We start from the raw sequence: 19,167 nt of genomic DNA, 5'->3' as shown, positions 1-19,167 counted from the left end.
AGGTGGCATCAAAAGTTTAAATGTTAGGAAAGGGCTATAACCCAAAACATTACAATGTAAGTCTATGGGAAAACTGTTACTTCCCTTTGACCTTGATCGGAGTTTTGAAAACTCGTGGAAGTATTTAAAAAGCGCCCTGTGCAGATTATATGTCAAATCATGGCTTCTCCACCTGTAGGTATGTTGTTAGTTTTTACAGCAGTTATTTTTTTGTCATGACGTTTCTAAAACTGTTGAAGTTATAGCTATAACTTATATTGTCATATATTTTCGCGGTATTACCGTAGTCGAACTAATCCGACGTATACAGTTTGTTTTATATTGTGACGTTCAAACTGTAACGTCGCGGTGGCTGCAAAAGTCAGAAATTAAAAAGCAGCCGCTCAGCGACAGTAAGCTTGTCTAGGTATTACCGGTAATTTGTATGGAATCTTGGACGTTTCGACCACAAGACATTTCGACCCCAAGACATTTCAACCCCAAAATTTAATTTTCTTGGACAATTCGACCCCAAAGACATTTCGACCCCAAGACATTTCGACCCCTTAGAAATAGTTGTATGTTTTCATTTTATATTTCTTCCATTTTGCATATTTTACAAAATATGAATATACATGATATATAGATCTATATAAATATTCTATTTTTAAATAAATCATACACAAAATACATGTCAGTGAATAAACCGCGCTGACCGGAAAGGACCGGCCGTATGTTAATTATTGGAACTAATTGAATTATTTCTTACTGTTTAATTTGATAACTTAAGAAGAAAATATATTATGAAAAATCAGTTTTTAAAAGAATTATATCATGTTTATATATGAATATAAAAATGTTTACTGCATTTATTGCCAAAGCACAATTAATGTCCTTTGAATCACAGGAGCCTGAAATTCTATCTATAATGCTCCAAAATGGCTAAATATAAAAATGACCCCTCCTATATATATAAAAAAGAACAGGAATGAAACAAAACCGTACCCCGCCCACTTTGTGTAAACAAGAAATTTTGAAAAACAGCAAAGCATCTATATACGAGCGGTCTTATTTTGAAGAGGACAAAAAAATCTACTAGAAACACTGCTTACTGTAAACTGTCTTCCTTTTAACTAACACAAAATCATCATTTTCAATACATTTTCGTTCATCGCCGAAACCATTGCGTGACGTCACATACATGTACCTGTTTCACAGCCTCGCAGTTAATTCGATGTACTTTCACTTCGACAAAAAAATAAAGGTAAGATATTGTTTATGTTCTATATTTTATTGTTCATTTTTCCATGAATAAAAATTATATATTTGCATTTGTTTGTCAATGTATTAAACTAATATTTTCAAAACAAAAACGTAAACAAAAGGGGAAGTAACTCCATTATTCACTGGAGGGAAATTTAAAAATTGGAAACTTCCAAAGTGACTATTTTTTATTATGGCAGATCAGATAACCTGAGCGCTGCGATATGGTATGGAAATCCTGTGTTTTTTATAAAAATGTTGCATTTGACCCTTAATTTGTTGTGACACATAGTCATTTAATAACACATGGATATTTTACCACAAAGTACCTGCTAAATCCCGTACAGGGAACCCTCGCGTTTTAGTCTGTTTTATAATAATAAGTATCGTATATTTAATTTAATACTTGAGGTGTAAAAAAGTACTACGTAACAGTTTGAGAGTAAACAAATACGGGTATTAATTTAAATTGAAAATAGTGAAACGGTCCTTATTGAATACCCACGAAGTTTTATCCCGTCACATATCGGAGTACAACATATTTAGTGGCGGAAATAAGATTCTTCACAACTGTTTTGACTTTTTTTCGACACAATTCAGCTCATGACTCACCTGGATTTCGGCAAAGTATTGCCTCGTTTGTAGAACCACATACCTATTACTAGTTACTCGCATGCTTTCTTGAGTAGAGCTCCAAGTATCAGAGAACAAAAATATTAAAAAATAATGACTCGGCCATTGAAACTCATCTCTAGCTGAATTCAAGCTGCGTTTAATATCTCAAGAACTTGATGTCTCTATGGCTTAATGAGTGGAATATTGTAATGTAATAAAACGTAGACCTTTCGTAACAATTAATATTACATCTATAAAAGTGTTTTAGTCACTCCTTTAACAGTTGGGTACTATATTCATTTTATGTTTCTTTTACAACAATAAAATATTACATCTATAAAAATGTATTAGTCACTCTTTTTACAATTTAATGTCATACGTCTTTCAGCAAGAATGACCGTAGGTGCCCTTAGCTACATATAAATCACTTGTATGCATCAAAATATGGAATAATGTAGTAAAATACGACAACAGAGTTTTCTTTTTGCAAGTATCTTAGTTTATACTTATATATTTTAGCTCGATTGTGAAGAAAACTTGACACTTATCAAGTCACTTTCGAGCCCGCTTCCCAGATAAACCAGTACTGGTGTCTTACGAGAAGGTACGGTCGTGACCCCAGTGGGGTTCGTACCCTCAACCTCCGGATTGAGCGGCCGACATCTTGACACACATACAGAGACAGAGAAGGATATATAAAATAATCAAGTGCAGAGTTAGGGATATTTTAGCTGTCTGTAGTGTCACACATTTTCAGCTATACTAACCATTATAAACATACTTTGATCACTGGTATTTAGAAGTGTTTTGTACAAATCAAATTTCAGTGAAACCCGTGAAAATCATTTCTTTGTAGTTTTACCCCTACCCTTGCCTTTCTTGCTGCAGAATGGACAGAACCAGGTACTTGCACTTTTACGTAAAAATGATTCATCACCAGTCAGCCCAACACACCCATAGTGATACCACTGGTCACATTTATCACAGCCTATGCTTTCACCGTCAAGATCTATCGGCTGTTCTTCGCAGACATTATCACAGCAAGGGCATAGAAATACATCTTCTCTAGTTTCTGTGGTTTTTGTTTTCTTACTTTTCCCTCCAGTTTCATTTTTCCTTCTTTTTTTACCATCTTTATCGCGATTTTCAGTTGTATTCAATTTCTTATGACCCGCATTTCTTTCCCCCAAAGCTTGGATTTTCGTCCTTAAGGCTTGCTTTTTTTTTCTTGGAATAATACGTTTGAACTCTTTCAAACTATCTACTATTGAAAGTCTTATAAAATGCTCGCTAATGGACTGATATAACTCTGCCAATAATACCAGAAAAATTTCATCCTCAACACTGTCTTCCTCTACTGAACTGAATAAACTTATCCAACAACACATTAAAGAGCTATCATTATCAATTCGATTTCTGCAAATGGTGTGAATTCTATCAATATTTAAGTGAAGATTTTCAGACGTTAATTGTGTTTGTAATGAGAAGTGCATTTTTTTGAAGAAATTGAACAGTGCATCGTTAACAACAGTTAGTCCGCGAGATTTGTTTTGCTTGAATTCTATTTCGGATAAAGAAGAGTCTGTTTGATCCACACTGTCCTCTGAAAGTGATAGAGTTTTCAGCATTTTTTCTTTCTTATAACTCATTTGTCTGGTTAGTTTACTTGTTCTGTTCATTTTGCCAAGATTTTTTTCAACAGAATTCCTTAACCTGTTTCTGATTTTATGAACGCAAACACCAGCAATATACCGTAATTTGGCGGATCCAGCTTCTGTTAATGATTGCTCATTGGAGGTTGATGATTCTGACTGGGTTGAAACAACAGTCTGCACTTTCTCTTTTATGATTTTGTCCGTTATCCAGAAGGCAAGTTTTGACGACATTTTATTTTGAAGTTTGGTCAATTCATTTACGTTGAACAACTTTCTAATGCTATTAAGATGTTCTTGTCCTACAAGGAAGTCGTTTAAATTTTTGTATGAAAGCATCCATTTCGTATTTTTGCTAGTGTCATCTTCTAAACATGCGTCTACTTTAAAGTGAATATACTCCATGTGATCCACAAATTGCTCTGATGAAATAAAGTCTGATGAAAGAAGAGTCACGAATTCAGAAGATTTATTTGCAGCTATAAATTCATGTATATTAAATGGGCAAGCTGAACGTGGTAGTTCCATTTCTGACCATTGTTCTGTATCTATGTCCTTGCCAGAAAGATATATGTCCGTCTCACTGCATTGTTTATTTGAATGCTCGTCAATGCATTCACCCAAAATCCCTGAACAACACGACAAATCGGCTTCAACTGCATTAAATGGTTTTTCATAAAATTCATAAACTGAACTTTGATGTTTCATGAACGCAGCAGTCATATTTAAATTCTTTATAGAAAGTCCTTTCTTGCACACGGCCCTTCCAATAGCTACCCCCAATTTTCCTGGTGCAAAAAATGAGGAACTGTCAATTTCCAGGTTTTCAATTGTCTGTCCCTGAGCTCGGTGAACAGTCATAGCAAAAGCTAGAATGATTGGTATTTGCGAACGTGACGCTAATATTTTATTTTGACTCGCATCAAATATTTCAAAGATTTCCGGTTTCATTTCATGTAGTTCACCATTAAAATTTATAACTGGCGGCAATCCATTTGATAGTTTATGAACAATTCCTCGTTGTCCATTAAAAAGTCTTCCAGCTAAATTCTTTATCAAAATAACAGGAGCACCTTCTTTAAGAAGCAGTGTTTTGGGAATCGGAGACCGCAAAAGCAAATTTTTGTTTCCTGAAAAGTAAACATTGGGGCTAATTATATGCTTTAACGATATTAGAATAAACACACACGCACACATGCTCGCACGCACGCACGACCGCACGCACGCACATAAATACATGATTAAACATTGTGTCTGAAATCATTCGTCCTCCACATCTGATGCATGTGGTAAAGTTGTACTGGCACATAGAACTGGCACATAATACAGGAACACATGCTAGGGTAAATGCACGCTACCGTTGAAAAAATGACTGTAGATCCAAAACATACAAAAATGATACACACGTATAGAAAATACGTCTTTTCTTATCTTGTCACCGAAAAAAAAAAAACAACACAGGCGCACATTATCCGTGTACTCGTGTTTTTCCGTTTCGACTTTTGATAATACAACTGTAATATTTTTCTAACTGTTAAAACAGTCTTCAGTCATTGCTGTTTTACTGCTACAAACTAATGGCAACAAGGCAGTCTGAAAAACAGCTAAATCCCCCGCCACTGCTATGGATAGTGAAAGGGTAAACCTTTGATTTTAGCTGTGACCTTGACCTTGAACTGACATGGCTGACTCATGAATTCTGCACAACGTCTTGATGAGGTGATCATTTGACCCAAGTTTAATGAAAATCCTTCAAGGGGTTTAGGAGATACAGAGCTGAAACCTTTGACCTTCAGTTGTGACCTTGACCTTCAGTTGACATGGCTGACTCATGAGTTCTTGATAAGGTGATCATTTGACCCAAGTTTGATGAAAATCCTTCAAGGGGTTTACCTTTTACAGCCAGGGAAATTGCTTCAGTTTGTGACATTTTTCGATACAATGTTATGCTCCTTTCTGTGACCGCGCACGGATACGGCATTTGTTCTCGTCTCGATTAACTGCGAGGCTGTGAAACAGGTACATGTATGTGACGTCACGCAATGGTTTCGGCGATGAACGAAAATGTATTGAAAATGATGATTTTGTGTTAGTTAAAAGGAAGACAGTTTACAGTAAGCAGTGTTTCTAGTAGATTTTTTTGTCCTCTTCAAAATAAGACCGCTCGTATATAGATGCTTTGCTGTTTTTCGAAATTTCTTGTTTACACAAAGTGGGCGGCGTACGGTTTTGTTTCATTCCTGTTCTTTTTTTATATATATAGGAGGGGTCATTTTTATATTTAGCCATTTTGGAGCATTATAGATAGAATTTCAGGCTCCTGTGTTTGAATATATGCGGCGTAACAAACATGTGCCTCTGATTAGTCCTGATAGAGTTTGATTGGATTATCACACCTATTGATTACATCAATTAATCAGTATATTTGTAAGCACACACAAGTGACATGTGACAAATAATGTCTAACAAGGTAAGTGCAGTTGAATATGATAAGCTTTTATTTAATTTAAAAGCTAACAAAATTATGGCGATTGTGGTTCATCCACGAGTGCGCAAATTTCCCGTGCGCTCAACAAATTTTCAGCTTCGTATAAAAACGCTTTGCGCATTTTATTTTCCTTTTGTAAATAAATTATTTATTTGAGATATGATTGAATTCTATCATAAACCCTAAAATTACGATTTATTAAAGAAATACCTGTGTACATTAGAGAATTTTAGGACATGGAAATTCCGAATGCACAAATTTCCAGTGCGCACGCCGATTTTCAATCAGGTACAAGACGTAACGCGCAAAAGAATTTTAATTTCCTTTTGAAAAATAATAATTTATGATATATTTGTTTGAATTCTGTCATAAATCACTTCAAAAATACAATTTGTTGAAGAAATACGGGTGTATTTCGGTTATGGCAATTTCCCGCGTGGTCGCCGAATTTCAATGTCTTATAAAATCGTTTAGCGTTAAGTAATTTTATTTATCCTTCTTAAACTTATTGTTTATATTATACACGAATGATTTCTGCAATAAACCCTACAAAAAATACCATTTATTAATAAAATAAGGGTGTATTTTGGTAATGGAAATTTCCCGCGCGGTCGCCGAATTTCAGTCTCGTATAAAGTCATTTTGCGTGAACTTATTTTATTTTCCTTTCGTATTTTATTCATTTATGATATATATGAAATTCGTATTTTATTCATTTATGATATATATGATTGAATTATTTAAAAAAAAAAAAACTTCAAAAATACCTTTAACTTACAAAAAACAGGTGTATTCCGGTTATGGAAAATGAATTCCGGTGTATCCCGGTTTTTAGGTGGATTCCGGTTTGTTAAAATCATACTTTTAAAATCATACTTTAAATCACGTGTATTTGCTAAAATATTTAATATAGAAAAAAGTAATACGGCTGCTACATTTTCCTTACAGATATGAAATATGATAATAATTTTTTCCCCGTTTTTAACAGAACAGTACTCACATATTCTTATATTTTGCAGTAACGGGGATTTGATATTTTACAACTGGAAGGAATGTCGTTCATAGAAAAGAAAAGAGCAGTTTGTAAATAACAAAAATCATATTCTGTATTCTGTAAAGCAAAATAATACTGTGCAAAAATGTGTGCGTCAAAATCGCTTACGAAAATAACATTAAATGCGAAAATAAGCAATATGTTGTTTAACTTCCTATTGTTTTCTTTACATTTTCGCCCAAATTAAAGATAATGTTGACACATGTTTATAAATATCCGATGTCACCACAATCGCTTAATTGATTGTTAATTGCAATGCGCACTGCAGATAAATATACACGTGCTGACTATATCAACAAACAATTAATCAAGGTGTGATAATCCAATCAAAAGAACACGTTTTTCTAATTATGATTTTAAATATCAATATAATGAAGACGGTGACATCTTAAACTTCTTTGAGTTAGATTATAATTATTTATATTTGGTTGAATCCCATAAAAATGAAATGCAATTATATCTTTCACCAAAAAAAAAAAATCTTTCACCCCAAAAAAATAAATAAATAAAAAAATAAAATAAATAAATATATAAAGAGGTATTAAAGGTTTGACTTTATTAAAGTTATTTTCATAATTAAAATCAGCGAAATCGGCCCATGATTTAAAAATCTTTTTTTTTTTTTTAAATAATTTATAATTGATGATTATTTCGTTATTGTGAGATAAAAATCACTCATTTTTCATATGAAGGCATGTACTAATATAGTCTTTAAGAAATTAAGAAAAGAATTTTAGAAAATAAAGAAATTTAGACAAATATGGCTCATTTTCGTAAAAAAAATCTGACTTTCGCGAAAATAATCGTATTTTAACATTTTAATAGGTAATTAAGCGTTACTACATTTTGAAATTGCTCAATTCAGTTTAAATTAAAGCTTAATTATAATAATGACGGCATTCTTAGATGTTTTTCAGGCATATCATTGAATGGGGTCGAAATGTCCAAGGAGTTGGGGTTGAGGTTGGGAATGCATTTACCTTGCAAAATGGCCTGCATATATAAAAAGTATAATCATTTCTGAGTGGAACTACATTGGCTATTTTTTGAAATAGGGACTTACATTTATCTGAGAAAGGAAACAATCAACTCACCCTTCTTCTTTGTTTACATTCTGCATGAAGTTCCGCTCATTAGCGCCTCCTCGGAAGTATCATTGGCTCTTTTTTCAACTCATCTCCTCAAAGAGGACGAGTCAGTGTTTACAGGCCGTGATAATAGTCCAACTAATTTGATGCGATCCTAGGAAATGTTGGGATAATTTTTTCATATGGGCAGTATCCCCACTTGCGTCAAACACTCGAAAGACCAAAATAGTTGAAGCAATTTCCGATGAAATTTTCATCGCTGCCAACGCTTTACATGCTATAGGTTTAAATGCCGATTATTTTCAAACATTAGTCATACATTCAAATAAATTTACATGTATTGAACAGGGATTCAATTTCTCAATGATTTATGCCAAAATTATCAAATAATATATCCAAAATGACTAATTTTCCGGTGATTTAAATGTTTGTATGTACTGTACATGTACACGATTAAAGTTTACCATGTCTCTACATGCAAATATGCGAAAACGAAACCAATAACTTTACATGACTGTGTACTGTGATTTATATTCCATTATTTTGGTCCTTCAAAGTTTTGACGTTTAGATTGCCTGTCACAAATATAAAACAATCTGAACGGCGAATTATTTTGACTAGTTACATATATGCCTCGTGCAGAAAACCTAGGATCTGTTTTACAAAAACTTTGGTATGTCTGAGTTTAGTCAGGCATAAGTTTTCATTAACCTTTACCCTGCTAAGTTTCTAAAATGAACTGATCCATCGTTCAGTTTGGACAGTACCATCTAATTTTCGAAGGGGTGTTCACTGAAAATTTACTGACTGAATAGCGAACAGTGCAGACCATGATCTGCCTGCACAGATGTCACTAATTAACAGAACAATTCCCAGGTTAAATACATGTAAAGAAATGACTGCCCTTAAAAGACTGTTTTGACATGATATCTCCGCAATTTAATCTTTTGAGTATTGTATGCTTAAACATGTCATGTCAAAAAGATCACTCTCCCCAGATGCAGAAGCATCAACACATAAAGCAAAAACAAAGTTCCTGGTTCAATCTTTCATGGAATTCTGAATTTCCTTGGATTAAGTTAAGTGCTATAAGTAATAATCATGCATTCTGTACACAACTGTTGGCTCCACTCATCAATTCAATGTAAAAAAAACTTGATGATTTTTTCATGAAAACGGCTATTTAGCGCGTAAAAAGTGAACGAATAAAAATCTCCCTTATTTTTACCCAAATCTCCCTTAAAAAAAGCCCTGCTGAGGCAAAACTCCCTTATTGACCGTCTGAAAATATGGCATGTATGCACTGGTCGCAAAGGCAGAATCACTTGTTGCTAGTAGGCTAAAGGTTAACCGTAAATTAGTTGTTTACATCTAAAATGCAAGACAGTAAATTCTCAAAATTTATTTTATGTTGTGTGTGCTTAAAATGTAGATTATTACAAGGTAGCTCTAATTTGAAATATTTTGCTGTTGACAGATTTCCATGTTGTCTGCTGTTGGAAGAACATCTCTGAGGGACTGTGAATAGAATCTTTATCTTCTGCTTATATACAACACTTACTCATGGGCCAGTGGCACAATTTCTAGCTGTACAAGGATATCATGGTGTTTGATAAGTAAGTAATATTGGAATAAAGTTTCCATACAGATATTACCTGTTTTTTACTTCCTCTTGAATAAAATATGCGTGAACTTAACTGAAACTCATCTGAATCGCGTTTCACAAGCATTTTTGTGCATGTTTTAAATTTAGAAGAATACTTTAAGAGAATGAAAAATAATGATTATGTAAGAGTTGTATTTGTCTAGTGTCAAGTTTTTGTTGAGCGCACTTGCGGTGAGCTCGATATAGTCGCCACTTTTGATGTATGTGCTTGTGTCTGTCTGATTTTGTCCGGACCATAACTTATGCATGAACCAATCTTGTTTATATTTGGCATGAATGTTTACCTAAGTGAGAAGGTGTGTCATGCGTAAACCCCATGTTCCTGTCTCAAAGGTCAAGGTCACAGTTAAGAGGCCTACGGTCATACTGAAGTTTGTCCGGAGCAGTTCTTCTTCATGCATGGTGGGATTTTGATGTAATTTGGCATGAATGTTCACCATTATGAGACGGAGTGTCATTCGCAAGAACCAGGTCCCTAGGTCCAAGGTCCACTTGACAGCTGGCGGGCTCAACATTCTGCTACTTGGCATACTTGTCTTATTGATTTAATTTTTAGTGATATAGATTCAAATTGTACCTTTTTTTATTAACTTTTTATCACCAAATTCATTCTGTTTCACAGGTTGATGACAATGAAAATAATGACCATGTTAACATCAGAGGAAAAGCAAACTGGGAAAGAAAGGACAACATTGTTTTCGATCTTGAAGGGTAAATATTTAAGAAATGATATTTGATCATACTTACGTGAGAATGGTGTTAGTAAGAATAGAAATTCTAGCATTTGAATGAACCCGTCCAATGTATTCAGGGCTCCAGAAATTTTGAAAACTCAATATGTCCGAAATGAATTCACGACATCGGCGCTATCCCACCCACTGTATTACCGTATAAACTTTGTGATAAAGTAAAGAAATTAGTATGTCATGCATTAAAAATGATACACCGTCACCTTCAGTTACAATCTAATAAAAACAGTCAGTCAGTGTTATATGTGATGGTTACTTTGCTTTTTTTTCTGAGAAAATACTTGCAAGGATGAAACTGCCAATGCATTGTTTTCTTGGTACTGTGTACCTAACTAGTCGAAAAGCCAACGCACGTACATGTAACTTTGGTACCATATACGCGGCAGGTACTTTGTAATGTTTCCTCATTATTCGACGGATTTTTTATAAAATTTTAGGTTGCCTATCTCCAATTTATGTGATTTTTATAACGACTGTCTGTTGCTTAATAAATTTATTCTTTTGATGTAAGGAGAAATGCAACCTCTAGCCTAGTACTTGTGTAACTGCAGGATAAAAAAGTAAAGCCTGCAACTATTTGTTTTGATATTCAGTGTCTTTAGTCAGTATTGTAGTTAAACATCTTGACACATGTGTGTCTGTTATGAAACTTGTTATTTGTCATAAAATAGAAATAGCAATAGTCTAGATACAGCAGAGGAGTGAATATTGTTTTGATAATACTACTCACTAATATTTCCTTACCATACATTTAACTTTATACATAATTCTAATATGTGTGATCATCTTCTAGTTTTTAACAAAACGTTTAAGTTTACATGTGTGTTAAAATGTATATTTTCAGCCTGCGTAGACATAGGACCAGGAAGGGGAGCTAGGAGTGGGAGAAGTGCCTGTGACTGATATATGCACTGTCAGATAGAAATCCAGTTCAAAAGGAAATCTGAAATAGTGAAATAGCAGAAATCATGACTTACATACTGTATAATCTGCTCTAAAACACAAACATTTCAATTTAAAATGTGTTAAATGCAAAACAGTTCTACTTACAAAATGAATCTTTCAGTAAATTCTAAATGCAGCTGAAAAGTGATGTACATGAAATGTGTGAAAACAGTGCAAGTTAAGTTTGATTTTTTGTTGTAGACAAAACTGAAGAACTTGTATCCAATTCATTTTCAGGATGCACAGTGTTATTGGAATTTTTTTCAGATAATTTAAAATTCTACAAGGTGAAGAAATTTCAAATAGTATCTCAAGAAAAAAAGTTTTATGCACAATGAATTGTTTTTCAAAAATTTGCAGTTGTTTGTTCATTGTTTTGCCAGTCCATTACACTTATACTTTACTTTATTTATTCTTAATATTTTTGTGAATGGATTAGATTACTTGTTCACAAGGCAAAATCAAGAATTTGTCGGTTAAGGTTAATGTTGTTTCAAGCTAAGTGATGGGCAGACTCCATTTGTAGTGATTTTAAGAATAATTAAAATAATTTGTCACATAAATCAATATTAAATGACCTGGCTGAAAGTTATATATGAAAAAAAAATGTATTTTGTTCAGATTGTTCTACATAGAACTTTTTTGCAAGATTTTTTATTAAAATCATTTTCGGAAACTGCATAAAAGATGCCGCAATTGGACCTTTATAACTTTACTATTTGAACTATAAGAATAGCTATCCTACTCGATATGGCATCAGCTTTGCGTCACACCTTGGTTAAGTTTTTGGTACCAGTTTACATTTTGGCAAAATCTTTGGGGATAAAGGTTTGAAACTTTCAACACTTGTTATCATCACCATATCCACTTTTAGGCAAGGGCACATAACTCCATCAAGGACTTTTGCTGAATTAGGGTACCTTTTATTTCCTACTAGGTCATATTTTGTGTAAACTGTTTGACATATGACTTTGAAACTTTTATCACTTGATTATTATTATACCATAGTCTGTATCTGTAGGTAAGAGTACATAACTCTTACAAGTATTTTGGCTAAATTATGACTCTTTTTGGACTTGGAAATTGGTACAATTTCTTACCAGTCCATGTTTTGTGAAAACTGTTTGATGTGTGGCTTTGAAGTTTCCACTTTCTATACGCCCGTTGAAAAATGGGACGTATTAAGGGAACGCCCCTGGCGGGCGGATGGGCAGGCGGGCGGGCGGCGTCCACAGACCTTGTCCGGAGCATATCTTCTACATGCATGGAGGGATTTTGATGAAACTTGGCACAGTTGTTCACCATCATGAGACGGAGTGTCATGCGCAAGAACCAGGTCCCTAGGTCTAAGGTCAAGGTCACACTTAGAGGTCAAAGGTCAAATTCAAGAATGACTTTGTCCGGAGCATATCTTCTTCATGCATGGAGGGATTTTGATGAAAGTTGGCACAATTGTTCATCATCATGAGACGGAGTGTCATGCGCAAAAACCAGGTCCCTAGGTCTAAGGTCAAGGTCACACTTAGAGGCCAAGGGATACAAGAATGAAAAATTCAAGAATGACTTTGTCCGGAGCATATCTTCTTCATGCATGGAAGGATTTTGATATCACTTGGCACAGTTGTTCACCATAATGAGAGGGAGTGTCATGCGCAAGAACAAGGTCCCTAGGTCTAAGGTCAAGGTCACACTTAGAGGTCAAAGGATACAAGTATGAAAACTTTGTCCGGAGCATATCTTCTTCATGCATGAAAGGACTTAGATGTAGCTTGGCACAATTGTTCACCATCATGAGACGGAGTGTCTTGCGCAAGAACCAGGTCCCTAGGGGTAAGGTCAATGTCACACTTAGAGGTCAAGGATACAAGAATGAAAACTTTGTCCGGAGCATTTCTTCTTCATGCATTGAGGGATTTTGATACAACTTGGCACAAATGTTCACAAGCATGAGACAGAGTGTCGTGCGCAAGAACCAGGTCCCTAGGTCTAAGGTCAAGGTCACACTTAGAGGCCAAAGGTCAGATACAAGAATGACTTTGTCCGCAGCATTTCTACTTCATGCATGGAGGGATTTTGATGTAACTTGGCACAGTTGTACACCATCATGAGACGGAGTGTCATGCACTGGTCCCTTCTTTTGAATTACTTCCCTTTGCTGTTACTATAAATAGCTTATATTGTAACTTTTTCATTACAAGTCGTAGGGAAAAATCGAGACCACTTTTCTGTAGTACAACATGCATGTTACATCCAATTCTGAGGTGTATTTTGAGCTATCTCTACCTGGTAAGGATTTTTGTGTGGACTTGTAATTTTTTTTTTTGATTTTTTTTTTTTTTTTTTTTTTTTTCTCTTTAAAGATTAACTTCCCTTAGTTGTTACTATAAATAACTTACATTGTAACTTTTTTATAATTGACCGTAGGGAAAAACCAAGACCACTTTTCTGTGGTACAACATTGATGTTACTTTCAAATTTTGGGTGTATTTTAAGGTATCTCTACCTGGTAAGGATTTTTTTTGTGGACTTAGAAAAATAAAAGAATTACAATAATTTCTAAAAAAAAAAAACATTGTAAACAACTAGAAAATTAAAATTCCATTTGCAAATACAGGTGCTAGTGTAAAGAAATTTGCTGTGACGGGCGTATATTGTGACATTCTGGCACCCTTGTTTCTATTTTGAAACTTTGAACACTTGTTTATTATATGATCGCCATCTGTAAGTAAGTGTTCATAACTCTGTCAACTATTTTGGCTGAATTATGGCCTTTTTGTACTTAGAAGTTGATTCAGTTTGCGTACAAGTTGTGTTTGTCAAAACTATTTGACATATGGCTTTGAAACTTTGAACACTTACTTACATACTATCATGATTTCCATCTGTAGGCAAGAGCAGATAACTCTTTCAATGAGTTTGGATAAATTATGGTCTTTTTTGGAGTTGGGAATTGGTTCAGTCAAACTTATTGGAATGATTAAGCAAGATATTCCATTAAATAACAATAAATCTTGTGCAGAATGTAGTATACTAAATTTAAAATATTGCAGAAAATTTACATTCCTGTTGCATTTTTACCAATATCTAAATTTTATTTTCAACCGTTTTAAATCACATTTCTGTGTCAAATACACATTCTCTGCTAAACTTTTTGAAAGGAAGATGTTGAAAAATGTCACCCAAACTGTGGGTGAGTAACTTTAAGATTTTAGCTAGACTGTACAAATTATATGCAGAGCTATCCGACTTGTTTTCTGTCAGCATCTAAGATCAGATTTCACAGACCGAAGTGTGGTATCGAACCAGTATTTCTTGAATTATTTAAAGGAATTTTAGGCAGTTTCACTCATTTATGGCTATTATTCAATGCATTTTGTTCAAACATAAAGTAATTGTGTAGGGATAACGCATGTTTTTCGTGCTACAACATCTCCAGAATCCCGAGGGATTGGTTGGTACCCAAGCCCGGTACCAATGATTCCCGAGGAATTCTGTAGATGTTATAACACGAAAATAACATGCGCTAACGCTATTCTGGCATAAAACGCAAAACCAAGTAAATGAATATATTGTCCCTCAACGTCATTAAATTCCCATGAAATGCGCGGTAAAGTTTGTTTTATCACGTTCACGTCATTTCCTTTTGAATTATTCGTTTTGGGGCCGTAATACGTTTACGCTTTGCCACGGAACGCGCATAAATAAAAAGGTGTTACAACAGCATGTGAGTGCGAGAATCTCTCTGTTAACACACGTTTTCTCTCCTGTTAAAACACCCCCGAAAAGTGACAATAACAGCAGTTTTATGCTAGAATTCAAGATAATGTTTCTTCACTTAGTATCAAGTTTTGAAATAGTTAAACATGCTGCTTCTATGACAGCTCTTGTTTTTATATGCTATGACACTTTATTTCATTCAAGCAAAATGGTTGCCCATTTCCACTAGTGTTTATCGTTGTATTCATTGATGAAATATTTTGTTAAAAAGCTATTGAATAGTCGATTGACTGTTGCTCTCCCTCAACAGCTCTTTTTACAGATTACATGCATCAACAAAATTTATTTTTGATTGAATGGTATATGTACTTTTTAATAAAAAGATTTCAGTTGAATCATATTTAGTATGTTTTCTTACCAGACCCAGTATGTTAAGATACGTCTTGTGACTATTCTATTATTCAGTACACTTTTGTTTAAAACCATAGACTGTTGTTTTGTTTTTTTGTGCTTTTAGATGAAACAACATTGAGAAAAGATGTCATTCAAATGTAAAAAGGACATCTTTCCAAAGTTGTGAAAACTATGTCGTTACAACACTGCAAAAGACGTCAAAACACCTTTCACAATCAAAGAAAAAACTACGTCTTTCAAACGTTGTGAAAAAGACGTCTTTCCAAGGTGGCAAAAAAGACGTCAACGCACCTTTCATTATCAACCAAAAAACAACGTTTGTCCAATGCTGTGAAATAGACGTCTTTCCAACGTTGTGAAAAAGACGTCAACACACCTTTCATTATCAACCAAAAAACAACGTCTTTCCAACGTTGTGAGAAAGACGTCAACGCACCTTTCATTATCAACCAAAAAAACAACGTCAGGAAAAGACGTCATAACAACGTTGTAACACGTGGTGTGTTTGCTGGGTACCTACACTTCCACTATCAAATGTTATTAAACATTGAATGTAAACACAAGGTTGTGATTGTTAAACAATATGGATCAAAGCTAAATGATTTGTAACTTGATAGGTAAGAGATTTGAAATGTTTTCAGCAAGGTTGTTTATGTTTTGCTAGAGTTAAAAGTTAAAACATTAAATTTCATTACTTTATCTTACGATGTATGAATGCAATTGTTTCAGATTTTAAAAATAGAATTAAAGAGGAATTAAAGGGAATTTAACATGTTCATTTGTGTTTAATTTCGTGGATTGATACATTCAAAAGTTATATGAAAAATAGTCCAAATGAAAAGGAGTCCCACAAATAATTATAATTTTACAGTATTGTATATCTTGTCAGTATAAATGTGTCTAAAATCAAAGTTATTTTGGAACTTTGCCAACTGTTAAGTTTAAACGGACTTAATAACACTGCAATCATTATTTAATTTAGTATTATTAAGGATGATATCTTTTTTGAGTATGATATAAAGGTATATCTTCTTTCATTTTTTTACATATAAATTCATTCAGCAAAACTATTAGATATATAACTTTTCCGCACACTTTATTGGCTATAGCTAAATACTACATGAGACTGCAGGATCATATGCTGTATTGTTCTACTTCTGGTATTCTACAGCATAAATGTTTGCTTTGAATATCATAAAAAAGATATTACTGGAAGGCTTCGTTTATCATTTCACCATCTTTGTCAAAGTGGGTCGCGATGTCATATTCAGAGCATAGGTGTCAAAATTAAGAAGATAGAATTTCTAACCTAATTTGTACATAGATATATCTAAAGCAAACTCGTCGGAGTTTAAGTTAAAATGGGCTGAACAATATACATGTGTTTCTCAAAGTCAGAATGAAGAAAAATATCATAGGGGATTCCTAAAACAAATATGTATTCACAATGTCACTCCAGATGTTAGGGGTACTTGATAACATCAATATTTACACCAAGTTCATCAACGGCATTTATTTATTAAACCCTTCTTTAGCTGCTTTTTTAAATCATGCATACATGTGAATAAAGAAATGACACTAATATTGCGTTTCGTTGATTTTATTTTAGATACATTTGCAATTCTTTGTTTAATTAAAGTCTAAAGGAAGGTGCCCTTGAAAGTTTGTAAACTAATTTCCAGAGTTTGGCTTTTCGGACATTTTCCTTGTGTTGCTTAAGTAACTAAAGATTATAAATTTGTAAACTTTATGTTGAAATAATTTTAAGGTTCTGACATGATTACTTGTAATATAACCGGCCTTATACTATTTTCAAAGTTATCTGAGAAGACTGTTATCAGGTTTGCATCATACAACTGGTCTGTAAAATATTCTTAATATAGTGAGTGGTAAGTTGAACAAATCATTATTGTATATAACAATACTGATATATTTTTTTTTTTCATTTTCTTGAATTAGTTTTCTTTATTTTCATACATGTAGACTGGCGAAATGGCAACAAATGACTTAGAAATGTATCTAGTAGAAGCCCAACAAAATAATCGTGCAGAGTGGCAATACCAAATGAGGGATACAAAGGTAGATCAAGATATAAGTCCTTCATCTGAGAAGAAGACACAACAGAGTACACAAAACACAAGCAGAATAAGAAATAGTTAATACTTCAGGAATCGATGAAAAATGAATTGACAAAGATGTCATAGACACAGACAAAATGACGGAGGACAATGAAAATCTTTCTTGCACTGAAGATAATAGAACGTGTCTACAGCGTGATATTCCCGTGAGGCAGCACCATAAAGTTGGGCTCACTGCTACAAGCAGACACCGTCGTTTATATGACGTTAAACCTGAACACACACAAACAGAACCAAAAGAAAACAATATAAGGCACACTCAAGAAGATGAAGGTATTTTTTCTGATCACTGGACTAGATACGATCATGCCAGAGTCTTGTCCAATTAATAATCTGTTAAATGCAATTGCTTCGTAAGATATAAGCACTACACAATCAGCAAAGGATGTAAAAACAGTAATTACACCAATGGTTGAAGAAACACTGCGACAATTAACATCAAGATACACAATCTTTAAGGACAGTTATCTAATGCCTGTAGGCAGTATGACAGAGCAAAAAATATATCAGGTTGATTAATTTGATTTTGCAGTCATGCTTCCGCTATTAACTGACGAAAAACATCTCAAAGTTTTAAAATAAAAGTTAAGTTACTGCAAACCCTTCAGTTCTAGTACATATAGATGATTTTATTTCTTTAAGCCTTTCGACACTTTCAACATTTTTTTAAAGAAAACTTTGGTCACTGTCCATGACAAACAACGTTCTTGAATGGTGGAAAATTCTTAATCCATTAGGCCATTCTGATGAACGCAGTGTTGCTGCAACATTTCACGTAGAGAGAATGTCAGACGAAATAAGAGGTGACCTTGATGTTTGTTTCTGGGTCCCTGTCAATGCAGCTAGTAACCAACAATGTATCTGCAACAAAAGAAATACCTTCTCAGTCACTGCTTTGATTCAAAAGATCTAATTTTTGCTGTATTTCTACAAGATTCAATCAGTTGTCACAAATTCATTACGATTTGCAATGTCTAGCATGGAGAAAGAAACTCTGCTGAAGTATGGTCCTGGAAATGGGAGGCTTAAATGTTACAGCCTTTCTAAATGTATAGCTGTTTCACTTTTACCAAGGATCTGGAAAAGAAAAAGAGTTTTGGTTTTTAACAGCCTGGTATCGTCATATTGCCCAAGAAAAGAATGGTGAATTAAAAATAGCATGCTAGTGTTCATTTTCGTTTTTTTCAACAAATCACACTTTTAACTCGCCATAACTTACTGAGTTTATCTGAGTTTTAAACGGGAAACCCATGCCATACTCTTCGTTCATGCTACTTTTAATAATCGAAATCAGCTAACGCAATACAAAACCCAGCAAAACGTACAACTGTTTTGGTTTTTTCCCGCCACGAACTGCACGCAACCGGTTAACGGGTGCGGATATCCAGATATTTTTACA

At 34.0% G+C, this 19,167-nt stretch overlaps 1 long non-coding RNA gene across 1 annotated transcript; it reads left to right on the top strand.

Annotated features, from left to right (window-relative positions):
* The first annotated feature begins 92 nt into the window (after nucleotides 1-92).
* LOC123531712 (uncharacterized) lies at nucleotides 93-12,153 on the top strand. The gene is made up of 4 exons (XR_008372781.1): nucleotides 93-178; nucleotides 9,617-9,755; nucleotides 10,428-10,516; nucleotides 11,399-12,153. It is a non-coding gene; the product is annotated as an uncharacterized LOC123531712 (long non-coding RNA).
* Nucleotides 12,154-19,167: the final 7,014 nt, after the last annotated feature.

This window comes from Mercenaria mercenaria, chromosome 1 (assembly GCF_021730395.1).
Source record: "Mercenaria mercenaria strain notata chromosome 1, MADL_Memer_1, whole genome shotgun sequence".
Classification (NCBI taxonomy): Eukaryota; Metazoa; Mollusca; class Bivalvia; order Venerida; family Veneridae; genus Mercenaria; species Mercenaria mercenaria.
The sequence above is the reverse complement of the archived record's forward strand: the minus strand, read 5'-3'. Positions and strand labels throughout refer to the sequence as shown.